This window comes from Budorcas taxicolor, chromosome 4 (assembly GCF_023091745.1).
Source record: "Budorcas taxicolor isolate Tak-1 chromosome 4, Takin1.1, whole genome shotgun sequence".
NCBI classification, from domain to species: Eukaryota; Metazoa; Chordata; class Mammalia; order Artiodactyla; family Bovidae; genus Budorcas; species Budorcas taxicolor.
In genome coordinates this window covers 40,346,977-40,373,373 of record NC_068913.1, presented here as the reverse complement: position 1 = coordinate 40,373,373, position 26,397 = coordinate 40,346,977, and the positions used below count along the sequence as shown (strand labels likewise).

At 37.1% G+C, this 26,397-nt stretch overlaps 1 protein-coding gene across 1 annotated transcript in view; it reads right to left on the bottom strand.

Moving 5' to 3' along the window:
* CACNA2D1 (calcium voltage-gated channel auxiliary subunit alpha2delta 1) overlaps positions 1-26,397 on the bottom strand; it is a 532,663-nt gene that overhangs the window by 277,599 nt on the left and 228,667 nt on the right. The window lies entirely within an intron of this gene.

Below are 26,397 nucleotides of genomic sequence, written 5' to 3'. Positions count from 1 at the left end.
ATTAAGGCATATTTTTGGTACCTGCAGACCAACATTTACAACACAATCTAAAAATATCCTTAAGGTAAGTATAAGTATTAAATCATGTTAATTGTGAACTTCACAATTTTTTAAAAAGAGAATTGACATCTATAAAGCACCAGAATTCTATGAAATCAGCAGTCATTTAGTTAAAATTTATCAAACATGAAATCTATTTTTTTCACAGAAGCTAATGTAAATAAAATGATGATCCCCAAGAGCCATGCCTACTGAATGGCATGAACTGTACAAGTTTTCATGTACTGATGCATTGAGAAAGTAATTAATAATGGATTCATTTTTTGTGTATTAAGTTCAGAATGGGTCTCTTTAAGATTATGTTAAATTTGCAATAGTTTGAAGTTTTAATTCTAATATAAGTATTCCACATCTATTTATTGCCTTGGAGAGACACATTTTTTGTCCATTTTAATTGATATCTATAAAATCTGGATTGGTTTTACAATGAATGATAACTCACAGTTTGCAGATTTTTAAAAAATGCAGTATTATCCTGTGTCCTACAATGAAGGGGACATCCTAGATTTAAAGAGAATTTTTGAGCTTAACATTTCTTTGACATCACTCTGAACACTGGCCATGTAAACTAACTCTAACATCCACCATTGCCTGTATGTATTGTCTTCTAGATGGGACTGTGAGATTCTTAGAGCAGAGAATATTCTATAATGGTGTGAGGCACACACAGTTGTTCTACATCTAATGATTGATTTGAAAACCAAATAATTAGTTAACGCTCAGTTTGGAACGTTCTTTTGCCTTTCTGTCCTAACTTGCATAAAACTTCATAGTCTTGGATCAGCACAATCTGCTATCTTTTCTGCATCTACAACATTTCCAAACTGGTACATGTTATAGTACATGCTCATGTCCCCCCAAAATTCATGTTGAAATCCTCACCAACAATGTAAGGTGTTTGCAGTTAAGTGTGTTAGTAGGGTAATCAGGTCAGGAAGGTGGAATCCTCAAGAATGGCATTGTTGCTCTTATAAAAAGGAGAGACCCCTAAGGAGCTGCTTCTCGTCCTCTCCCATTTTCACTGTGTGAGGAGAAAAGAATGTGGCACTTGGCAACCCAGAAGAGAGATCTCACCAGAACCTCAGCAGGCTGGCACCATGATCTCACACTTCCAGGCTCCAGAATCATGAACAATTAACTTCTGTTGCTTATTAGTCACCCAGTCTATGGTATTTTGTTAGAGTTGCCAAAACGTAAGACAGTACATAATCACAGTCAACCAAACTCGCATTAATGTTTGCCTTTCAATTTATTGATATTTGCTACAACCCTCTCCTCTTCTTCCACCTCAGAGGAAAATATTCCTTTATTGTGAAGGAATTAAGGAATTCAAAAGAGATTAAGAGATGAAGGAATTAATCTCTCCTGGCCTATGTTTAGCAGCCTCTCTTTGATTCCTTCCTCTGTCAGCTTATCTACAGGCCTTTTCTCCCAGCATATCCTCAAGGCTTCCCTAACCAAAATAAAATTCTGTGTGCTTTTCCATGAATACGTGAGTAGCAAGGGCTCTTTCACAGCCTGGTGAGAATTAACTAATATTCGTCACATGCTGAGCAGTGAATAAATGGACATCATCACTGGTATTAGGTCCTAATAATATTAACAGGATAAATTGAGACACTTGGTCAAACAATGCATAACTATTCTTTCACAGAATTATAATTACAGCAATGAGATACAGTCAAAGTAAAGACAACGTTCCACATAGGTTTACTCTTCAACATAAATACAGTTACATTATCAAAATATTAGATAAGCAAAGCATAAATACCTGAGTATGATGAAATTCACTTTCTAAATTGCATGCCTCTGCTGCTGCTGCTGCTGCTGCTAAGTCACTTCAGGCGTTTCCGACTCTGTGCGATCCCATGGACAGCAGCCTACCAGGCTCCCCTGTCCCTGGGATTCTCCAGGCAAGAACACTGGAGTGGGTTGCCATTTCCTCTCCAACGCATGAAAGTAAAAAGTGAAAGTGAAGTCGCTCAGTCATGTCCAACCCTCAGCGACCCCATGGACTGCAGCCTGCCAGGCTCCTCTGTCCATGGGATTTTCCAGGCAAGAGTACTGGAGTGGGGTACCATTGCCTTCTCTGTGCATACCTCTAGCAAGGTAATATTTCCAAACACTGGAAGGAAAACTGACACACTAATATGTTTTTATACGTTGCCCTGTATGTTTATAAAAGGATTCTCTAAATTACTTTGTATAAGTGACAGCTAGTTCTGTCATGATTATTCTATTTATCAATTTACAAAATCCAATCAGAAATTTTCATTATTATTTGCTTTCAGTTCAGTACAGTTTAGTCGCTCAGTCGTGTCCAACTTTTTGCAACCCCATGGACCACAGCACGCTAGGCGTCCCTGGCCATCACCAACTCCCGGAGTTCACCCAAACTCATCTCCATTGAGTCGGTGATGCCATCCAACCATCTCATCTTCTGTCGTCCCCTTCTCCTCCTGCCTTCAATCTTTCCCAGTATCAGGGTCTTTTCAAATGAGTCAGCTCTTCGCATCAGGTGGCCAAAGTATTGGAGTTTCAGCTTCAATATCAGTCCCTCCAATGAACAACTAGGACTGATGTCCTTTAGGATGGACTGGTTGTAATTCCATGCAGTCCAAAGGACTCTCAATACTCTTCTCCAAAACCACAGTTCAAAAGCATCAATTCTTCAGCGCTCAGCTTTCTTTATAGTCCAACTCTCACATCCATAAATGACTACTGGAAAAACCATAGCCTTGACTAGATGGACTTTTGTTGGCAGAGTAATGTCTCTGCTTTTCAATATGTTATCTAGGTTGGTCATAACATTCCTTCCAAGCAGTAAGCGTCTTTTAATTTCATGACTGCAATCACCATCTGCAGTGATTTTGGAGCCCAGAAAAACAAAATCAGCCACTCTTTCCTCTGTTTCCCCATCTATTTGCCATGAAGTGATGGCACTGCATCCTATGATCTTCATTTTCTGAATGTTGAGCTTTAAGCCAACTTTTTCCTCTCCTCTTTCACTTTCATCAAGAGGCTCTTTAGTTCCTCTTCACTTTCTGCCATAAGGGTGGTGTCATCTGCATATCTCAGGTTATTGATATTTCTCCTGGCAGTCTTGATTCCAACCTGTGCTTCATCCAGCCCAGCACTTATCATAATGTACTCTGCATAGAAGTTAAATAAGCAGGGTGACAATATACAACCTTGACTTACTCCCTTTCCTATTTGGAACCAGTCTTTTGTTCCATGTCCAGTTCTAACTGTTGCTTCTTGACCTGCATACAGATTTCTCAAGAGGCAGGTCAAGTGGTCTGGTATTCCCATCTCTTTCAGAATTTTCCACAGTTTATTGTGATCCATACAGTCAAAGGCTTTGGCATAGTCAAGAAAGCAGAAATAGAATGTTTTTTCTAGAACTCTCTTGCTTTTTCCATGATCCAACAGATGTTGGCAATTTGATCGCTGGTTCCTGTGCCTTTTCTAAAACCAGCTTAAACATCTGGAAGTTCACGGTTCACATATTGCTGAAGCCTGCTTGGAGAATTTTGAGCATTACTTTACTAGCTTGTGAGATGAGTGCAATTGTGCAGTAGTTTGGGCATTCTTTGGCATTGCCTTTCTTTGGGATTGGAATGAAAACTGACCTTTTCCAGTCCTGTGGTCACTGCTGAGTTTTCCAAATGTTCTGGCATATTGAAATGCAGCACTTTCAAGGCATCATCGTTTAGGATTTGAAACAGCTCAACTGGAATTCCATCACCTCCACTAGCTTTGTTCATAGTGATGCTTCCTAAGGCTCACTTGAGTTCACATTCCAGGATGTCTGCATCTAGATGAGTGATCACACCATCATGATTATTTGCTATGGAGAACATAATTTTAGCCTTATGAGCTTAATTTTCTTTGTGGCTCTTTGAGCTATGTTTTATACGATTTCATAGTATTTTTGTCAAAATTAGTGTTGAACTAGCAGCCATCTGAAGTGTTATGCAAGCCAATGAATTTCTTATCTTCAAAGAGTAGATGAGCCTCTGTGTAATACAGTCAGTGGTGTGGAGGCAAGGGACACCCAGTCAGTCAAATGAAATGTATGGTTAAACCATGAGTGTTGAGGATGTATTTGGATATGTGGCAAAACACTACTAAAATCTAGGTCCACAAGACTGAAGATGTGCAACAGAATCAGTCTTAGACACAAAAAGAGACAGTATTTTACATTAGTGGAAAGTATGAATCAATAGACGGTTGACTTTCAAAGAAGTTGAGTGATTACCAGTTTTGTGAATATTTAACTACAGGGATAAAGTAGTATTTGATGGGACTGGAAAGTTTTGGCATCAACAGAATATTAGGTTAAGACAATGACTGTTGTTGTCTAAACATTAGATATTTCCCAATTGACCTGTAAGAGATAAACTTTAGTCTCCTTTAGAGAGATGTGTGAAGCAATTTAGGATACCCTTTTGACTGCCTTCCTACATGTGGTGGTTTAGTTGCTAAGTAGTGTCCAACTCTTGCAACCCTGTGGACTGCAGTCCTCCAGGCTCCTCAGTCTAGGGGATTTTCCAGGCAAGAATACTGGAGTGGGTTGCCATTTACTTCTCTAGGGGATCTTCCCAACCCAGGAATCGAACCTGGGTCTCCTTCATTGCAGACAGATTCTTTACTGACTGAGCTATGAGGGACATCCATTTCCTATCTGTACACACAGTTAAAGTGTGAATGAAACTCCCTAATGTGGGTCCACTCAGATCCCTGTTATGGAGAATTTTAGCTGAACTTGTTTCTTAAACAGACAAAGCTAAACATCAATATGACTAACCTTCCTTGAAGTTCCTATTTTATTTTAAAAATTGCAATCCTCATTAATTTCTCTTCAGTCTTCTAAATAAAAGAACTAGAAAGAACTGAAAGTGAGGAGAATAATTCTTTGAACCTCTGGATTAAGGAAAGCAAATCAATGTGGTCAACTGGGATGGCTGGAGATTATATTTCCACTTCAAAACAGTCATTTGAGCAACTTTAAGACTCTGGTTTTCTCTAACATTAGGTTTATTCTGATAAGGCTTTCCTAAGTAAATTTCTATCTACTGTTTATTATACCTGCTACATGAAGGACAAATTGACCTCAGAAGGTTAAAGATATCTGAAAGAAGTCATCAGAGAAGAGTAAGTAGCTCTGGAAAAAGAGTAACAATGCTGAAGTTTCAAGTCCCATGAATCGTCTCTAAACTGGGACTTTGGTGTTGGGGTGGAAGGTGAGAATGTCTCTCTCAGGCCAGAGAACTATAGAAGCTAATTTTTAACCTTCCATGTGACTTCACTAGTAAGGGGTTATATGAGCTGTGAACTAGATCGAGAGTTTAGCTATCTGGATGGTCTGGTTTTTGGAACTAGGGCTGAACCTGTGGGTAGTGGGAGACAAATAGCCTCTGACTTTGGAACATAGAAATTGTAGAGCTATAACTGACAGTTCAACACAAGTAACTGAAGATTTCAGAACATTCATTCCCCCTCAGCTAGTAATTCCTCTCTGTTCCTAGGAAAATTTTCACTGGGGGTAGGGGTGGGGGTGGGGGTGGGGGAGTGGAGGGGAAGTCAAAGGAACAAACATGTTCACCAGAATTATCTCATCATTTTCCTATTATGTCTTTTATTCCTATTCAGATAAAGCATGACAACTGAAACAGTACTGACGTGCTCAATACATATTTGCTGAATGACTGCAGTCAATACTTAGGTATTAGAATTACTAGAACACTAATAGTATGTACAGTGGAAAGCACTAAGATTTTCTATGTGCCAGGCACTGTGCTAACAGCTTTAGAAGGATTATTTATGATGGAAACTCCTCGGGAGTCCTACTAGACATCATTTCTCTAAAACATTTTTATTTGTGTATATTTTTTGGTTTTCTATATGCACAGAATACTACTAGCACTTCAATTTTTATAATAAAATTATCTTTCTCCCTTTCTCAATCCATTTGCTTTAAGGTGGGAGAGTTTAGTTAAAGACAGTACATACCCAGGCCTAATCAACACTCTATCACCCTGAACAGAGATATGGGTTCAGAAACTGATAGGTTTCTAAGAAGGGTTATCACATTTAGCAAATAAAAATACAGGATATCCAATTCCAGTTGAATTTCATATATACAGAGAAATTGTTTCTTAATATAAGTGCATTCCATGCAATCTTTAACCTAAGATTTTAAAAAATGATTCATTTATTTGGAATTCAAATACCAAGATTTATACTGAACCATCAGACAAGAAGCACTTCATATTTTTCTGGTAAGGCTAAATTTGTAGTACGTAAGACTATCATTGAGTGGGTGCCATCCTAGGCCAAACAAGGAGAAAGTCAGCCTAGGAAGGAAACCTTTACAGAGTAGACTAGAGCTAAAGTTCTGATGGTGTCACTTGAACCCCTGGATTCAACATTGCCTCTGCATGTTGTCTCAATAGGGACAATTCAAAGTTATTATGCAAATATAATTTTACATTGAAACATGAGTTTCTGTCACATTGCAATGAAATATTCTGACCTAATAAGTCATGGTCATTCTCATAAATAAAGAAATCAATTATGATTTTGATAGATTTTTGGTCTCAGAATAAGTATGTGGTAGATTTGGGACTGAAAACAAAATATGAGTATAATATCCTAGTTCTCAATCTCCTAGACTGTCTTTCTAAAAAATAAATATATAACATAATAAACTGCAGAGAGTTCCTTAGAAACAAAACAAAAGAACATTTACACACACTCCAAGAGAGACGCCCTCTAGAGAAGGGCCAGTCCCATTTAGGCTGGCAGGTTAGAGGACATATCCCTGGCTGTATACACCTGGCTCATATAACCTGAGGCAAATGTATATCTCCAAACTGTACTCAAGAAACTCAGTACTCCCTCCTAAATGGCTGTACTTCTATAAACTCTCTGCTCTCTCTCTCACCCCAAACCACTTCATAGACTCAAAATCCAAGCTCATTAATAGCCAAAAAAATCTAAAACAAAACCTAACTATAATTCAAATTAGAAAGGAATACACGCCTAAAACACAAACTTGATTATGGCAGTACCCTGCTAACTGCTAAGTCACTTCAGTTGTGTCCGACTCTGTGTGACCCCATGGACTGCAGCCCACCAGGCTCCTCCATCCATGGGATTTTCCAGGCAAGAGTACTGGAGTGGGGTGCCATTGCCTTCTCCATGGCAGAACACTGCTTACTGGTAAAGTATACTCCCTTTTACTGACACGCAAGAATTGTCATTGTCTGGCTTTTGTCCATTTCCATGTCTCAATAACATTCTTACTTGTATCTGTTGATCGGTCATGATGAACTTCTGGAAGTTCCATATAGGACCCATGCTTTTTAGTTTAACCTCCAAATACTTCTGCTATTCTGTATCCGTAGAATGCCCTGCTATCAGTTGAAAGGTAAACTAATATAACTCCTCGGAAAAAGCCTTCTTTGATTTGTTTGTTCAGTTCAGTCATTCAGTCATGTCCGACTCTTTACAACCCCATGGACTGCAGCATGCTAGACTTCCCTGTCCATCACCAGCTCCCAGAGCTGACTCAAACTCATGTCCATCGAGTTGGTGATGCCATCCAACCATCTCATCCTCTGTCATCCCCTCCTCCTTCCGCCTTCAATCTCTCCCAGCATCAGGGTCTTTTCCAATGAGTCAGTTCTTCCCATCAGGTGGCCAAAGTATTGGAGTTTCAGCTTCAGCATCAGTCCTTCCAATGAATAATCAGGACTGATTTCCTTAAGGATGGACTGGTTAGATCTCCTTGCAGTCCAAGAGACTCTCAAGAGTCTTCTCCAACACCACATTTCAAAAGTATCAATTCTTTGGAGTACAGCTTCCTTTACAGTCCAACTCTCACATCCATAAATGACTACTGGAAAAACCATAGCTTTTCCTAGATGGACCTTTGCTGGCAAAGTAATGTCTCTGCATTTTAATATGCTGACTATGTTGGTCATAGGTTTTCTTTAAAGGAGCAAGCGTCTTTTAATTTCATGGCTGCCGTCACCGTCTGCTGTGAGTTTGAAGCCCCCCAAAATAAAGTCTGTCACTGTTTCCAATGTTTCCCATGTATTTGCCATGAAGTGATGGGACCAGATGCCATGATCTTAGTTTTCTGAATGTTGAGCTTGAAGCCAACTTTTTCACTCTCCTCTTTTACTTTCATCAAGAGGCTCTTTAGTTCTTCTTCACTTTCTGCCATAAGGGTGGTATCATCTGCATATCTGAGGTTACTGATATTTCTCCCAGCAATCTTGATTCCAGCTTGTGCTTCTTCCAGCCCAGCATTTCTCATGATGTACTCTGCATATAAGTTAAATAAGCAAGGTGACAATATACAGCCTTGACGTACTCCTTTTCCTATTCGGAACCAGTCTGTTGTTCCATGTCCACTTCTAACTGTTGCTTCCTGACCTGAATACATGTTTTTCAGGAGTGAGGTCAGGTGGTCTGGTATTCCTATCTCTTGAAGAATTTTCCACAGTTTATTGTGATCCACACAGTCAAAGGCTCTGGCATAGTCCAAGCAGAAATAGATGTTTTTCTGGAATCCTCTTGCTTTTTCGATGATCCAGCAGGTGTTGGTAATTTGATCTCTGGTTCCTCTGCCTTTTCTAAATCCAGTTTGCACATCTGGAAGTTCACGGTTCACATATTGCTGAAGCCTGGCTTGGAGAATTTTGAGCATTACTTTGCTAGCATGTGAGATGAGTGCAATTGTGCAGTAGCTTGAACATTCTTCTTGAACATTCTTTGGCATTGCCTTTCTTTGGGATTGGAATGAAAACTGACCTTTTCCAGTCCTGTAGCCACTGCTGAGTTTTCCAAATTTGTTGGCATTGAGTGCAGCACTTTTACAGCATCATCTTTCAGGATTTGAAATAGCTCAACTGAAATTCCATCACCTTCACTAGCTTTGTTCATAGTGATGCTTCCTAAGGCCCACTTGACTTCTCATTTCAGGATGTCTATCTCTATGATTTGTTACTACCCCTTATTGGTGATATAATGCTCTTCAACTTATAAAAGAAATCAGTTTATAGGTTGCCTCTTTCAATCTATATTTAACCTCTGATTAACCAGCCATTCACTGTAGGTCTTTTCTGAGGAAGAGGCACAACCTGAGTGGTTTTCTCTGGTTGACAACCTCAACTATCAGAGCTCTGAGTAGCTGTGAAAATGAAGAAAATATTCTGGTACCCTAAGAAGCATTTATAAATTTCCAAAGGGTATAACCATTAATTCTTCACAGAATATGTCATTCCACCTTTATCAATAGTCTCTTCCTTTCCAGAAGTATCAGAAAGAAATCACTGAAGTTAATAATCCCAAGAACAATTAAAAGAAACTTTATAGAAAGAAGTTAGCCATATACTTGAACCATTGTAGCAAGTAAGAGAGGTTAAAATTTTGCTCCAAAAACATCCAGAATCTGAGCCTCACACTTCTATTTCACATTTCAAAAAAGGGAATATTAGTTTCTCAGAATGATTTAGCAATAAGTGATACTATATAACACATAAAGTCTAAATCAATTTATGTATGATCTCCTTTATAACTGTTTTTTAAAAACTTCTCCTGTTAAACCATTTCATTTATTCAGTATGTTCTGATATATAAGGCATGTAAAATAATTTTATCCAATTAATACTCTTTTAAACTCCTATGCCATAGTCTTTTAATTATTTCTTCTTCGTCATGAGTTAGTCTTTTATGCCATAATTTCCTTGACAGCAATCATTTTCTTAAGCACTAAAATTCAAAATTTGCTTCAGTTAAAAATGTTTTTCTGATTAGTCCTACTAACATCTTTGCATCTTTTTCTTAATAATCAGATTTACTCTAATAGTCACGAAAAATTCTGTGCAAAATAAACACTTCATATAGTCCAATTTAATCAGACATTAAAAAATATGCAAAATAAATTCTGATTGTACCTTTGATTAGTCAAAAACCATTTTACCTCAAATTGCGGGTTTGTGGGTTGTTTTTTTGTTTTTTTTTTTATTTTTGCTTAATACATTACTTTTTTTTTCCTTTATCACAGATTCCTTGGCCATACTATTTAATTATAAAACTGTGCCTCTTCATTTTCCAGTATGTGCTGTCCTCAGCATTAAGAGATGTTACACTGTGGCCTTCAAATAACTGGACCTCTTTATCCTAAAAAGTTATATATGGAGACCCAGAGGGATGGTACGGGGAGGGAGGAAGGTGGGGGGTTCAGGATGGGGAACACGTGTACACCCGTGGTGGATTCATGTTGATGTATGGCAAAATCAATACAATATTGTAAAGTAATTAGCCTCCAATTAAAATAAATAAATTTAAATTTAAAAAAAAAAGCTTTCTAAGGCATCTCAAATGAATGCTGTGGGTGAGGGTGCTTTTTATAAACAACATGTCAGTCTAGAACCAACTCATTCCCATGTTTGGAATAATCCATTGAAAGGTCATAAGAAAACCAGAAGTGAGGGCCCATCAGAACAAACATCTGCAAACTATTTTCTGATCTTGAACATAAGCTTGTCCTTACAAAGCACTGCTGTACTGAATTTGTTCTACCCTATTTTAAAAGTAATGGGTGCTTTTCCTTTCTTTCATTCTCCTAATATTCATACCACTTTTTTTGTTTCCAAATACATTTGTTTCAGGTCAAATAAATCTGATGCATTTCCAGTATATTTCTTATATTCTTTTAATTTCTCACCACACAAAGTAAAATTTTCTAGAAGTAACAGTAGAATATGAAGAAGTTTATCAAAATCAATTTGATTTGCTACATATTCATGAGATATTTCATAATAAACATTCCAAACTTTCCTTTTCTAAAAATTAAACTGCTGACATATTCTTACTTCTATGGAATATTCTGGAACTTAAAGCATCATCATGAGACACTTTACTCTTAACAATGGTTTTATTTTATCAAGTATTTCAGTTACCCAAATATCAGATTTCTAGCAAAATTAAATAACTAGAGTTCAAAGGATACAAAAGTAAAGTACAAAAAGAAACGATGTCCCAAATGTCAAAGAAAACTCCATAAATAAGCAACCAAAAAACCAGTGAATACACTAACGAACAATCAAAAAATAATTGTAAATTTAAAACCTCTTGATCTTCACACTAGCTATAAACTTAAATGAATATCATTAAAAGTTTCATGGCTGAAATACTTGAAAAAGAAAAACAAAAATAGGAAAGAAAGAAGAAATGGAGGGAGGAAAGAAAAAGAGATTCAAGGAATACACATCTTTTTCTAAAAGATGAGGTTGAAGACACTTTAAATCACAATATATGATATCCTTTTTATGTCACACCAGTGGAGAATTACTTTGCAGTCACCTACTTTAAAAGTGCTACTTTCTTTTTCTTTATAATGTCTTTGACCATCTCTATTAAGGACAGAAGCTATCACCTGTCTGACTGGCCTAGCATGTGAGAGATTCCTGTGAGTCAATTTGTTCCTCTCAACAATCTTTTTTCCTGAACTCTTTAAACAATACACTTTGAGTTAATTACAAGTCACACACACAACATGGCAGTACCCTGAAGCTATGAGATATAACACAGGAGGATAACCAGAACAGCTAGAAATCGAGACTCGTGCCTTATGTTATGCTGATGTCTGTTACATCCTGTGCTTGTTTGTTTTTGTTTTAATATCAGGAAAAAGATATAAAGACACAAATGTCAAAGCCAGGTCAAATAAATCTGATGCATTTCCAAAGTCAACTAAAAATTTAAACAAAATTAAAGAGAGGAAGGAAATTTCATTTTAGGTAAAGATAAAATTGCAATCATTTTATGGCAGCTATTCTATCACTGCCACAAGCAAGATCTACTATCAGTCATGGTGAAGTTTCACACACATACAAGCTAATATTTTTATCGTGGAAATATTTTATCAGGCTGGTATATAACCATATGTCTATCTCATTAATTTCAAATGAAAAGAAAGGAAAAATATAAGGATATTAAAATGCAGAATAGTTTCAGGAGCAAAATATCACTAACATTTCATTTTGAACATTTGTCCATTTCTTTCTTCATCATATTTGACACCATCATCATAATCAACGTCAATCGAGCTAACACACATTAAGTTGTTTTTTCTAACGTGGGAGATGTTATGCTACAGCTTTACCCAGACTATTATTTAATTCTCAGATAAACTCTTAATAGACGGTACTACTTTTATCCACACCTAAGAGATAAGAAAACTGATGCTTAAGGAGGCTCACTTACTGAAGTTCACAGTTAGTAAATACTGATCTTAAAATAGAGAAAATTTTCTCTAGACCTAGATCTAGAGTTGAACACAACTGAGCGAGTAACACAGCTCAGACCTAGAATTATTAAGCCTGCAATATGCTTCTTCTCCAGGAAATGGCGAGGTTATCTGCAAGTATTTTTTCCCAAAAACTCTAAACTTTATTTTGTATTGGGTTATATCAAATTAACAATGTTGTGGTAGTTTCAGGTGAGCAGCAAAGGAACTCAGTCATACATATACATGTATCCATTCTCCCCCAAATCCCCTTCCATCAGGCTGGCACATAAAATTGAGCAGAGTTCCATGTGCTATACAATAGGTCCTTACTGGTTATCCATTTTAAATATAGTAGTGTATACAGGACCTTCCCAAAGTCCCTTAACTATACCTTCCTCCCATCAACCGTAAGTTCATTTTTTAAGTCTCTGAGCCTCTTTCTGTTTCACAAGTAAGTTTACTTGTATTTCTTTTTAGATTCCACATATATGGGATGTCATAGAATATTTCTCCTTCTCTGTCTGACTTACTTCACTCAGTATGAATTCTATCCATGTTGCTGCAAATGGCATTATTTCATTATTTTTTAATGCCTGAGTAATATGTATCACATTTTCTTAATCCATTGCTCTATTGATGGGCATTTAAGTTATCTGCAAGTCTTTACTCCAAATTGTTTTCTACTTGATAATATTTCCAAAGATGCCCTATTATACAATAGGAGTGGAGGCTTTTTCTGCATTGCAAATTTATAATTTTTTTTTTTAGTTACAAATTTATTAATCACCAAGAAAAAACTGATCAGAGAAGGAAGGTCCAACTTCTGATACTGATGCAAAGCTTCATTTTCTCTATAGAAGCTGAGAACCAGACACAATACAGGTCCATCTGAGTTTCATATATTTACTGCCTTCTGTTAGAATTTTGTTCTGTTAGAATATTCTGTAGAATATTTTTCTCAAGAACTCTCCAGCAAGTGGCTTATGATATGAACCAATTAAAATTTTGAACAGTTAGATACTTTGGACTGTGTGTTTTTTTTTGATTTATTTTTAGTTGAAGGATAATTGCTTTACAAAATTTTATTGTTTTCTGTCAAAGTTCAACACAAATCAGCCATAGGTATACATATAAACCCTCCCTTTTGAACCTCCCTCCCATCTTCCTCCCCAACCCATCCCTCTAGGTTGATACAAAGACCCTGTTTGAGTTTCCTGAGACATACAGCTTTTTTTTTTTTTTCAACATTTTAAAATAATCGGAATAAAGAAATTAGCCTGTAGTTGTGGAGAAAGGAATCAGGGTAGGCAAGCTTTCCCTAAATGGCCTTCACGGGATCCTCCACTTCAGGACAGCTTTGTTTCTCTTCGGTGGTGCTAAAATTGATTTTAAATTGAAAATATGGATCAAAAAAGATGTTTCAAAAACTTGTTCACTTGTAAAATAACAGTGTAAGATCCCCTAAGGAATCTACAACTGTGTCAGTGATTTACCTAATATATTCTTATCTAAAAATTATAAACGGTTTTAGGACAACAAAGACTTATGAGAGAACTAGACAACCCATAACCATATGGATACAAGCAGTATAGGTAAAATATGTATGATTCAGTAAGGATTTCATTGTTTTATTACTAACAGCCATATAGTGCATACTTCATAAAAATTATTTTATATAGCTTTTCTTAAAACCTGGAGAGAACATGTAATTATTTTTTTCAGTTTCTTTGTCATGTATATAACAGTATCATGATTCTACCTCTGGAATTTTATGCTTCCAATAGTAACAGAAAATCATAAGCTTTTCATGATTATTTTTGCTGTTTATATGTAATACTTACTAACAATTAAAAGACTAATATCTGTTGCATTTATTTTTAAATAAAGAATTATAACCAGAAGTATAAGTGACCTTATATTTTAACATTTTAGGAATATCTTAAAGGAAAGCTATTTTCTTTGAATAAAAAAGATATATTTTCATAGTTCCCCTGCTGTAAATTTTTTTTTTTTTTTTTGGGCATCTGTTTCTTTTTTTTTTTTTTTAATCTTTAATTCTTACATGTGTTCTCAAACATGAACCCCCCTCCCACCTCCCTCCCCATAACATAAATAAGAAAACTGTTAGAAAAGTTCACATGGTAACTTTAAATCTAGTCATACTTAAATAAAAAGTACAAACTTGATCCTAAAATTAAAACTACATTTTAGTTACAAAAACACCTGAACAACATTCTCATCTATGTTTTATGCTTAATTTTATCTTATTTTGATGAGAACATTGAAATATCAATATAAAAGTTACTTACCAAAAATAGAATACCCATACAAAATATTTTAGACATAGGAAAAGTCTACAATGTTGACAATTGATTTTCATACGTAGAATCTTTATGAAAGGATAAGTTCCCTTTTAATGATATAAAGATTACTGCAGATTTATTTATTGGTTTGTTCTTCAAAAGAAGTAAGCATGGCTTCTGAGAATGGCAGAAGTCACAACCATTAGTAAAAAACTTTTATAAGCATCTCACTTCGGGTTGCTATAAAAATTACTGTGGACTAGGTGGCTTAAGCAACAGAAGTTAAGTCTAGAAGGCTGGAAGTCACAATAAACATTCAATCTCATGATGTGTTAATACTCTTTAAAATTACTGAGGACTCCAAAAGGTTCTGGGTATGTGAGTTATATCTGTTAGGACTTATTCTATTAGCAATTAAACTAAGAGTCTTTCAATTATAACCTACTGATTATTTTAGTAAAAATAATAATCCTCACATTATATGATTAAATAACATAGTTTCATGAAAATAAACAGATTGTTTTTAGAAAACAATGAGAAGAGTAGCAAAGATACATAGTGTGAAAATAAAGGAATATTTTAGTGTGTTTATAGAGAATTTTTGTGATACCACATCATAACTCAACAAATAGAAATTTCTAAAATTTCTTAAAGGTTAGTGCAATGAAAAATCTGAAAGCCTATCAATGAACATTTCCTTCTGTATTACACTGAAATGGATTATTGGTATATTTTACATGGGAAGTATTTTTTTTTACTCATGAATAATGTGTAACTTGCACTCCCTCTCAAAGGGTTCTGTAGAGTCCCAGATGAGCCTCAACCACACTTTAAGAATCAATGATTCTGAATGTTTAAATACAGACAACTTCTGAAATACTTTCACATTATACACATGCCAAATAAACATTACACTTGGAGTTTGCATATTATACATAAGACTTACTCCTAACACTTTGTCTACAATAGATTCTTGGAATTCCTACCAGAGCTAGGACATGGTCTTAGATTTCCAACCTCAGGGTGAAACAACTATTTGTTGTTAAATCGGCTCACTGTTAGAATTATATTAAACTATTTACAAATGCTAATAGCACATCAAAATGACTGCCAGACAAGTTACAGAATAATTTCTATAACAGTGCTTTTAAAGTCAATACCATGATTTTGATACAAAGAAAAATCCTTATAGTCAAAAGAGCTGAACAATTTTGAGTAATAAAAGGCCTGCTGGCTATAATAAAAATAAGGGTTTTCTTTCAATCTCTCTATAATACCAATTGTTTTTACCACTATATGAGGAATCACTGCCCCTCTTCAGAATCAGGACCCATTTCTTTAGGTGCTAGTAGAATATCATCCTAATATGAGCCAAATAATTAATAAAGGAGGAAACTGAAAGTCGCTCAGTCGTGTCCAACTCTTTGCGACCCCGTGCACTGTAGAGTCCATGGAATTCTCCGGGCAGAATACTGGAGGGGGTAGCTGTTGCCTTCACCACGGCTCCCCAGCCAGGGACTGAACCCAGATCTCGTGCATTGTAGGTGGATTCTTTACCAGCTAAGCCACCACGGAAGCTCAAAAATACTGGAGTCGGTAGCCTATCCCTTCTCCAGTGGATCTTCCTGACCCAGAAATTGAACCGGGGTCTCCTGCATTGCAGGCAGATTCTTGACCAGCTGAGCTATCAGGGAAGCCCCAGTAAAGGAGCGGTGGATGGAAAAAAGAGAGTTGCTGCTGGCCCCAGAATAGAAAAAGGCAGTCCCAAGATGAAGTTCAAATTGAAAAACAACAATAACTTATAAGAGTCATTATCAGAAGCTAATCTTTCATGGTCAGTTGAGATCTGGGTGGCGAGAAAAAGCTATTCTAGGCTACAGATCTATTAACTATAGTGATAGGGACCTATGGCTGAAGTTGTATGACTTTCTATACTGAAAAATGAACATTTTTATTGCATGAACCAAGTGAACTTTTCCACTGGGTCCAATCTAACAGAAGAGATTATTTATCAAAACTACTTTCTCCACTGTGACAACTTCCCTGCCATCTTGAAGACAAACACCTGCTTACTGATTTCTGGAAAGTGAAACCGTTAGTTGCTCCGTTGTGTTGGACTCTGTGATCTCACGGACTGTAGCCTGCCAGGCTCCTTTGTCTACGGAAGTCTCCAGGCAAGAATACTGGAGCAGGCTGCCATTCCCGTCTCCAGGGGATCTTCTGACCCAGGGATAGAACCCAGATCTCTTACATTGCCAGCAGATTCTTCAGTATCTGAGACACCAGGGAAGCCCTTCTACTTTCTAGAGGACACTTCATGGTTTCTTTTAAGCTATTATCATTTAGTGTACAGCTAAGCTCTTGAGGGCAGATAGCATGTCTTACTCTTTGTATTAAATGTCAAGTTTCTAATTGCCACAGACTAGATACTAAACAAGTGTAATGATTATTTACTCATTAAATAAATATCCCATTAAAATTTGAAAGTTTTTTCAGGATTTTTTATTCTTCCTAGCTTCTTTTTTGTATTCTGCTTCTAGTGCTTTATCTAAAATGCTACATTGTCACTCAGCTTATTCTGAAAATAGGATTTTACTTTCAATGCGCTGGATCTCTAAACATTAAAAACTCCAAAACCCACTGTACAACGTTCTCCATTCTCTTCAATCTTTCAGCCTTACAACCTTTCCTCAAAGTATCCACTACTGAAAATATCTACGGTACACACGAAAAGGTTACTTAGCCAGGCAACGTGATCAATGTGCAGTACTTGTCATTTTTCTTTTCTCCTTTATATCTAAATGTAGAAATAGGGGAACATAGTGAGCATCGTGCTATACTTGTACTTCAGCTGAAGGACCTTGTAGGCAAATCATACCTCTGAATGGTACTGACAGGGTTGTTGTATGGATTAGACAATATACATGGAAAGCATCCCATGCACAGTAGGTATTTAACACATTACTGAGCCTTAAAAAAAATTTAAAAAATAAAAAAACCTTCACTGCCATCAGGCTTGTCCAAAACACCATCATTTCTACTTAAACAACTGCAACTGCTCCTATTTGATTTTTCTGATTCCATGTCTGTCCCCCATTCCCAACACATGCAGTGATCCTTCTTAAAATATAAATCTGATGTTACTCTCTTGCTCAAAATCATCCAATGGCTTCCCTTTCTTGTACCTATTATGAAAGATCCGAAGCAATGTGCATTGCACTCCCACTACCAACCTCATCTCCCATGGAGATATTCCTAACATGACTTTGCTGGCTGCCTTCTGGTTCTGTAAAGAGACTAGGCACACTCTGGCCTTGGAGACTTATTACATCTAAAGATCCACTGCCTGGAATTCTCTTCCTTTCACTTCCCTCACTTTACTTCAACGGTCTACTCAAATGTTCCCTTATCATCACCCCTTCCTAGCAACCTCCTTCAACTCCACTCTGTCACTCTGTTTCATCCAGTCCTACCTGCTGAAGATCAAGAGCAGTTTCTGCTACTTGGAGGCCCCTCAAAAGTATCTACTAAATGAATGAATATACAATTAATAATAATTCTTAAAAATTTCAGATACATGCAGAATTGTAAAATTATGGAAAAACACTTCTCATGAACTTAATTTTTTATTTAGCTATTATTACAGGGGTTTTTTGTATTTTTTAACTTGGAGGATAATTGCTTTATTATGTTGTGTTGCTTTCTGTCATACAAAAATGTGAATCTGTTGTAAGTATATTCATGTCCCCACTCTCTTGAACTTTCCTCCCGTCCCTCCTCATCCCATCCCACCCCTTTAGGTTGCATGACCTTTCATTTAAAAATAAGAATAGCTAGTATTCATTGAAAGCTTATTTACCATACATCAGGCATTAACTAATTTGTTCCTCACACAAAACTGATACTGTAGGAATAATCATTGTCCCAGATGAAAAAACTGAGGTTCAAAAAGCTAAATAATTAGCTCAAGGTTACACAGCGAAGGCAGGAATCTGATTTTTAACTCAGAGATTCTGGGTCCAGAGTCTATCTGATTCAACACACTAATTCCCAAGAAGAACTTCACAACAGAAATATTTTAAGTCCTATAACATTCATTTTCTTGTAGGGTTCATAAAATCATTTTGATCTACTGTTTTATGTGTCAAATGATTTGTTGCGATTCAAGGAGCATTTTTTCCTGTCATGTTGGGAAGGGTAGGAAATAAGACAGGACCTATTTCTCAGTCAGCCCACACTTGATAGTTCACAGAGGTCTGAGGAGACGTAGCTCTCTGTCTCAACAGAAACTGTATGAACTGCTCCTGTTCATCAATCATGCAGTGGCTGTTTACTCATCCCCCGGCCACATTTCTCTCCACATGGCATCTGGGTCTTCCTCTCAGCAAAGCTACAAGGTGCAATGACAGATGAAATTCTGCTCCTATTTGGATGTGAAATTCAAAACTAAGTTGGAATGTCTCACTGTTGGAAAACAAACTTAGATCATTAATGAGACACAAAATTTATGCTTGATAACACTGTCCAATGTAAAAATATATTCACTTTCAAATTCATGATGACAATACATAGAACTATAAAAAAATCATTCTCTCTTGACTTTTGTTGTATTCTAATTTATAGATTAATTTTTGTCTAAGTGACCCTGCTACTTTGCTGAGAGAATTGTTCAAATGTAGAAAAATAAGTTGACAGAAATTAATGCAGGGAGCAGTAAGAATTATGACCAGAAGTAGTTATGTTATACAACATAGAACCTATTTTACAGGCTCTGCCAATTATGGAATTAAGTCACTATGGATACAGCTAGGAAATAGGAGAATAGAATGCTAATATAAGAATTAAGAACTAGGTTTTTTGTTCTTTACAAAAGGTAGCTGACTGGCTTACCTACTCTGTACTTCAATAAGCTCACTATAAAATTTATGTAATCACTTAGATTTTCTGCCTGACTCAAAGTTCAATGAAGAATGGTGCTGATTTTGAGATTCATGAAATGCCAACCAGATTTAAATTCATCAATCTCTAGAAACTGCCCACAGTATTTTGTGTAGGCATTTATATATCAATTTTTCTGTAAAAACTTCCACATCTTACACCAATTTTTCAAGGGAATCCATGACTTAACACAGTTTAAGAAAAAATAGCCTACTCAATATAATCATGAAAAATAGGTGCTCTTTGATATTGGTGTATTTTATATGCATACACATGCATATGCAAATATATGGAAGAGAAGTTTTATAAGACTTGCAACCAAGGTTTCTGTTTGGGTTTAAGTCAACCTACATAAAGGAATATCAGCTCATCCTCTACCAGAGCACAGTTTTTAAATTGCGAATTTATCATTGTGTTCAATAGACAGAGATAGTCCTTCTGATCCTATTTTCTATCAATGTAAGTGTATTTCTGAAATGGCTGACAATGACCCGTTTAACTGAGCACCCATGCATATTTATCATGGCTCTCCATGCAGATACAGACTTAAAATAGGTCTAAGGTTTGTAGAGAAATTAAGTGCTATAAAGATAACAGTTTATTCATCATTTAAAATGAAACCAATTCCCAAATGCAAAACACATGTTTAAAGATCCATCATAATTCTACTTTAGTGTTGTTTTAATACAAAATATATAATTATATTTAAAAAGTCATGTCCTAGGTAGTTGTTTAGTTGGTTTACTAGGTGGTCAGTCCTTCTTAGACATCTTTTGAAAAGTACAGGTGAATAAGAGTCCAACTGACTTTCTTACACCAAAGACTCACTGATTCTCATTGATTTAAGAAATATGAACAGCTCAAAATGCAGTCACCAACATGCCAACAATGGCCTCCACAACTCACCAACCACCATTTACTGAGAGCTGACGCACACTCTGCTGGGCATTTCACACATATTTTCTCATTTGTCCTCACAAGAGATTGAAAGGAAGGCTACTGAAGTGCATTTTAAATGAGGTAAAGGATTATTACCTAGACCTCCTTTCTGGGTCAAAGGCTTTTCCTATTACACATTCTTTTGGAGAAAGGGAAGAACTGATTTAGTTCCCAGACAAGTGTGCAGACTCTGAGACATTCTGTCATTCTGCTAGCATATGATCTCTTCAGAGGGATCGATTAAAAAACAGCTGAGCTACAGGGACAATGGAGCAGGCTTTCTGAGTACAGATAAGGAAAGGATACCTTCAATTATCCATCATATTAGAAATCAGAACAGATTCATCGGACACAACTGAAATGACTAAGCAGTAGCAATAGACCAAAAAACAGAAAAGAATATCCTAAAGGAAGAAGAAATATGAGATTCAGGAGCTTACTCCTATAATATTAGACAGCGAAACTATCTTAACTGTTATTCTGCACTTCTCATTTAACTCCCAAATTGTATGTTTCTATACTTCATTATATACTACATCTTTTAGTCCTTCATTTAGTCCTTCTAAATGAAGAATCACTTGAACCAGATGCAGTGCTCAGTTTAACTTGTAGTATAAAAACTATTTTAGGAGGTTTTCACTTTGCATTCTATAAAACACATAAAATATTACAATTCTTATCTGCACAAGGACAATGAAAAATTTTAGACTACCTTGGAATGATTTGCTCCTGAAATTTCATGCTAAAAATTAAAACTACCTTAAAAAAAAAAAACTTGAATACAGATTAATAAAATTGAAAGATGTTGCTCTAGAGCTACATACAGTCTCTAGGATATAAAGAGTTGAAAAAATGATAAAATAGTGTCCCTCCCCCACCTTTGTGGCAGCAAACTTATTCATACTGAAAGAGCTCAGGACCTTTGGTTTGAAAGGTTGGAAAAAGTTAAAAATGACCCAGCCAAAAATACATCATCGTCTTACATGGCTCACAAAGAATAGGAAAAGGTCTTTAAACGCTGAGATATACAAGTGCAACTGATCTCCAAAAGTATGAAAAAATAAATTGTATAAACTACAAAGTTGAGAGTTTGCTATTGATTCTGGCAAAGGCTCTAGGATAGGTTTTGAGTACTGAGAAGATTAAATTGCATCAAGTATCTGACTGGTTATTGGTTTAGAAAGCTATTAAGATCTCTTCTGAACCAGAAATTATAGGCCTGTCAGTAATAGGGACTGGTTTGGGTTCTCTAGATAAACATGTTCCTAAAATGATGAAGAAAATGTATTAGATAACACAACTTAATAAAAACATCACATGATAGCAGTATATGGCCTAGGATTATGAGGGATTCCTCTGGATCTGGTTAGATCTGATTCCGTTCTTATTCCTGTTTCGTAATTCTTTATCTGAAATTTTGAGGGCTAGAGTTTAGAATACTTCTAAAATTTTTACAGAGAAACTATATAGATGAATATATACAAATGAATAAGCTATTATATTAAACTTCCCAGCACCCAAGATTAAACACAGTGAAATGTCAATTGCACTGTGTTTAATACTGGGTTACGGGAGTTCAGTAAATAGCTCTCTATAAATAAGGGCTCATGTACCTATAGTTTTGTGACTTCACATTAATTATTTAATTGCTACAGGCAAATTATTTAGTTACTATGAATTTCAGTTCCCACATCTTGAAAAACAAGGTAACAACAACTATCTTAATGGATGCTGGTGATAATTTAATAAAAGAGTGTATGTAAAACACTGGATAGAAAACCAGGAATTACTATGACACACCCAGAACCAGACACTCTGGAATGCAAAGTCAAGTGGGCCTTAGAAAGCATTTACTATGAACAAAGCTAGTGGAGGTGATGGAATTCCAGCTGAACTATTTCAAATCCTAAAAGATGATGTTGTGAAAATGCTGCACTCAATATGCCGGCAAATTTGGAAAACTCAGCAGTGGCCACAGGACTGGAAGGTCAGTTTTCATTCCAATCCTAAAGAAAGGCAATGCAAAAGAATATTTAAACTACTGCACAACTGCACTCATCTCACACTAGCAAAGTAATGTCAACATTCTTTAAACGGGGCTCCAACAGTACGTGAACTGAGAACCTCCAGATATTCAAGCTGGATTTAGAAAAGGCAGAGGAGCCAGAGATCAAATTGCCAACATCCGTTGGATCATAGAGAAGGCAAGGGATTTGCAGAAAAACACATCTACTTCTGCTTCACTGACTACTCTAAAGCCTTAGACTTAAGAGTTGTGGATCGCAACCAACAGTGGAAAATTCTTAGAGATGGGAATGCTAGATCGCTTTACTTGCCTCCTGAAAAATCTGTGTATGCAAGTTGAGAAGCAACATTTAAAACTGGAGATGGAACAGACTGGTTCCAACTTGGGAAAGGAGTACGACAAGGCTGTATAATATCACCCTGCTTATTTAACTTATATGTAGAGTGTGTTAGTTGCTCAGTCATGTCTGACTCTCTGACCTCATGGACTTCATAGCCTGCCAGGCTCCTCTGTCCATGGAATTCTCCAGGCAAGACTATGAGAGTGGGTACCCTCTTCCTTCTCCAGGGGATCTTCCCAACCCAGGGGTAAGACCTGGGTCTCTCGCCCTACAGGCAGATTCTTTTATCATCTGAGCCACCAGGGAAGCCCCCAGTACATCATGTGAAATCCTGGGCTGGATGAATCACAAGCTGAAATAAATACTGCTAGAAGATATATCAATTACCTCAGATATGCAGATGATACCACCTTAATGGCAGAAAGCGAAGAGGAACTAACGAGTCTCTGAACGATGATGAAAGAGGAGCATGAAAAAGGTGGCTTAAAACTTAACATTCAAAATACTAAGATCATCCAGTCCTGTCACTTCATGGCAAGCAAATGAGGAAAAAAAATGGAAACAGTGACAGATTTCATTTCCTTGGGCTCTAAAATCACTATGGACTGTGACTGTAGCCATGAAATCAAAAGACATTTCCTCCTTGGAAGAAAATCTATGACAAACCTAGTGAAGTGAGTGAAATTGCTCAGTCGTGTCCGACTCTTTGTGACCCCATGGACTGTAACCTACCAGGCTCCTCTGTCCATGGGATTTTCCAGGCAAGAGTACTGGAGTGGGTTGCCATTTCCTTCTCCAGAGTATCGTCCCAAGCCAGGGATCGAACCCAGGTCTCCCACATTGTAAGCAGACGCTTTTACCGTCTGAGCCACTAGGGAAGTCCTAGACAGCATATTAAGAAGCAGAGACATCACTTTCAACAAAAGTCCATACAGTGAGAGCTAAGTTTTTTCCAAAAGTCAGGTACAAATGTGAGAGGTGGACCATAAAAAAGGCTGTGCACCGAAGAACTGATGCTTTAAAACTACAGTGTTGGAGAAGACTCTTGAGTGTTCCCGGGACAGCAAGGAGATCAAACCAGTCAATACTAAAGGAAATCAACCCTGAATAATCATTGGAAGGACTGATGATGAAGCTCTAATACTTTGATCATCTGATGCAAAGAGCTAACTCACTGGAAAAGACCCTGATACTGGGAAGGATTGAGGGCAGGAGGAGAAGGGGACAACAGAGGATAAGATGGTTGAATGGCAATCTACTGATCACCGACTCAATGGACATGAGTTTGAGCAAACTCCGGGAGACAGTGAAGGACAGGGAAGCACAGTGTGCTGCAGTCCATGGGGTTGCAAAGAGTCAGACATGACTTAGCAACTGAACAACAGCAACAAATTATTAATTTTGCAACCTTTGCTCTAAACAGGTGGTTTAGTGGTCAATACTAGCCACACTAAAAACAAAAAGGGATCTTTTAAAAAAAATAGTAATACCTGGGTCCCACACACTATCAGTTGCACTGGTATTTCTCTGCTGGTATGACCAGGAACATGACAGTTTTCAAAGCTCCCTCTTGATTCTGCTATCAGAGAGATTAAAAACCGCCATTCTAAATATATCATCACTGGGAATCCTGGATGCTGCTGCTGCTTTTTTTTTTTTTTTTTTTTCTTTTTGTAGCATCTAACGACTCTCTGAACAAATTCATCATCAAAAAAGGGAATGACCAATTGCTTAAGAAGATATGTTTGCCAGTTTACATAAATAGTCTTTCCATTAGAAATTTCTTAAATTAGTTCAGTGTGTATGGACTTAGATTACTCGGTGGTTGTTTTCTCACAGTCTAACTACTTTGAGGAAAACGTCTAGCCCCACAAATACAAGTGACTAAGGCTTAGATCCAAAGTACACCAACTGTGAGGCTCTGGAAGGGCACATCACTTTCTTTAATCCTGTGTGTGAAGATTCCACTTGCACATGGCTCCTTCTTTGATGAGACCCTCTCAGACCCTATATGACAACAGAGCTCTGACTCACAACTTCTGAAGCAACCAACTTGGGAAACCACACTACAATTCTGCAGCAACTTGCTCAGCACTGTCAGAACTTGGTCAAAGTTCTGCCAGCATCTCTATACTCTTGCCCTGTACTGCAACTCAGGATCAACCAAAGAAAGCCATTGGTGTGCCCAACCAATCACATAAGATGCCCCACATCTGGACAGTCCTCCGTAGCTTCCCCTTGCCAACATCTTCCGATCACAGAACACTCTAAGCCCTTCCACTCTTTTTTGTAATGCTGCCCCACTCCTCTTCTTGCCCCTGTATCTAGGCCAAGTACAAGTGATGGTGGCTGCCATATAAAGCTCAGAATAGACAGCCTCTGTCTTTTCGAACAGGCAAGGTCTTCATTTACTTCCAGAGTTCAGTGGATGAGTAGCATAAAGGCTAGGAACACAGCTCGATTTCCTGTTACATTTTTCCATCCATTCATTTAAACTCTGCGTGGAAGGACAACATACACGTAGAAAGTCATATCTCCGAAGCATCAAACTCAATGAATTTTTATAAACCAAAGCTATGGTTTTTCTAGTAGTCAAGTATGGATGTGAGAGTAGGACCATAAAGACAGCTGAACACTGAAGAATTGATGCCTTTGAATTGTGGTATTGGAGAAGACTCTTGAGAGTTCCTTAGACTGCAAGGAGATCAAAACAGTCAATCAATCCTAAAAGAAATAAACCCTAAATATTCATTGGAAGGACTGACACTGAAGCTCCAATACTTTGGCCACCTGATGCAAAAAGCCAATTCATCAGAAAAGACCCTGATACTGGAAAGGACTGAGGGAGGAGGAGAAGGGTGCGACAGAGGATGAGATGGTTAGATAGCATCACTGAATCAATAGACAAGGGTGTGAGCAAACTTCAGGAGTAGGTGAAAGACAGGAAAGCCTGGCATGCTACAGTTCATGGGGTTCCAGAGTCAGCAACTACTTACCAACTGAACAACAATAACAAACACACCTGTGTAATGAGCTCTGAGGTGAAAACACTCCACGTTCTGAGCAGCCCCCAAATACCCTCCTTTGCACTCCTTTCCAGGCACTAGAGTTTCCCCCAGAGTAGCTTCCATGCTAACTGCTAATCCCAGTGCAGCTTGGCTTGCTTGATATTTTATTGATATGGATGGAATTAGGGAAAAGTATCCACTTGTGGTGTCCAGCTTTCTTCACTTAAGGCTATGTTTCAGTTTTGTCCTTATTATAGCATATTTTCACTGCCATATCATATTCCCATGTCATAAATGTACCACAGTTTATGCTTCTATTTTTACTGTCGATGGACATTTGAGTAGCTTCCAGTTTGGTGCTACTAAAAATAGTGCTGATCACTATTTACAATAGCCAAGACATGGAAACACCTAAATGTCCATTGACAGATAAATGGATAAGAAAGACGTGGTATATATATACGATGGAATAT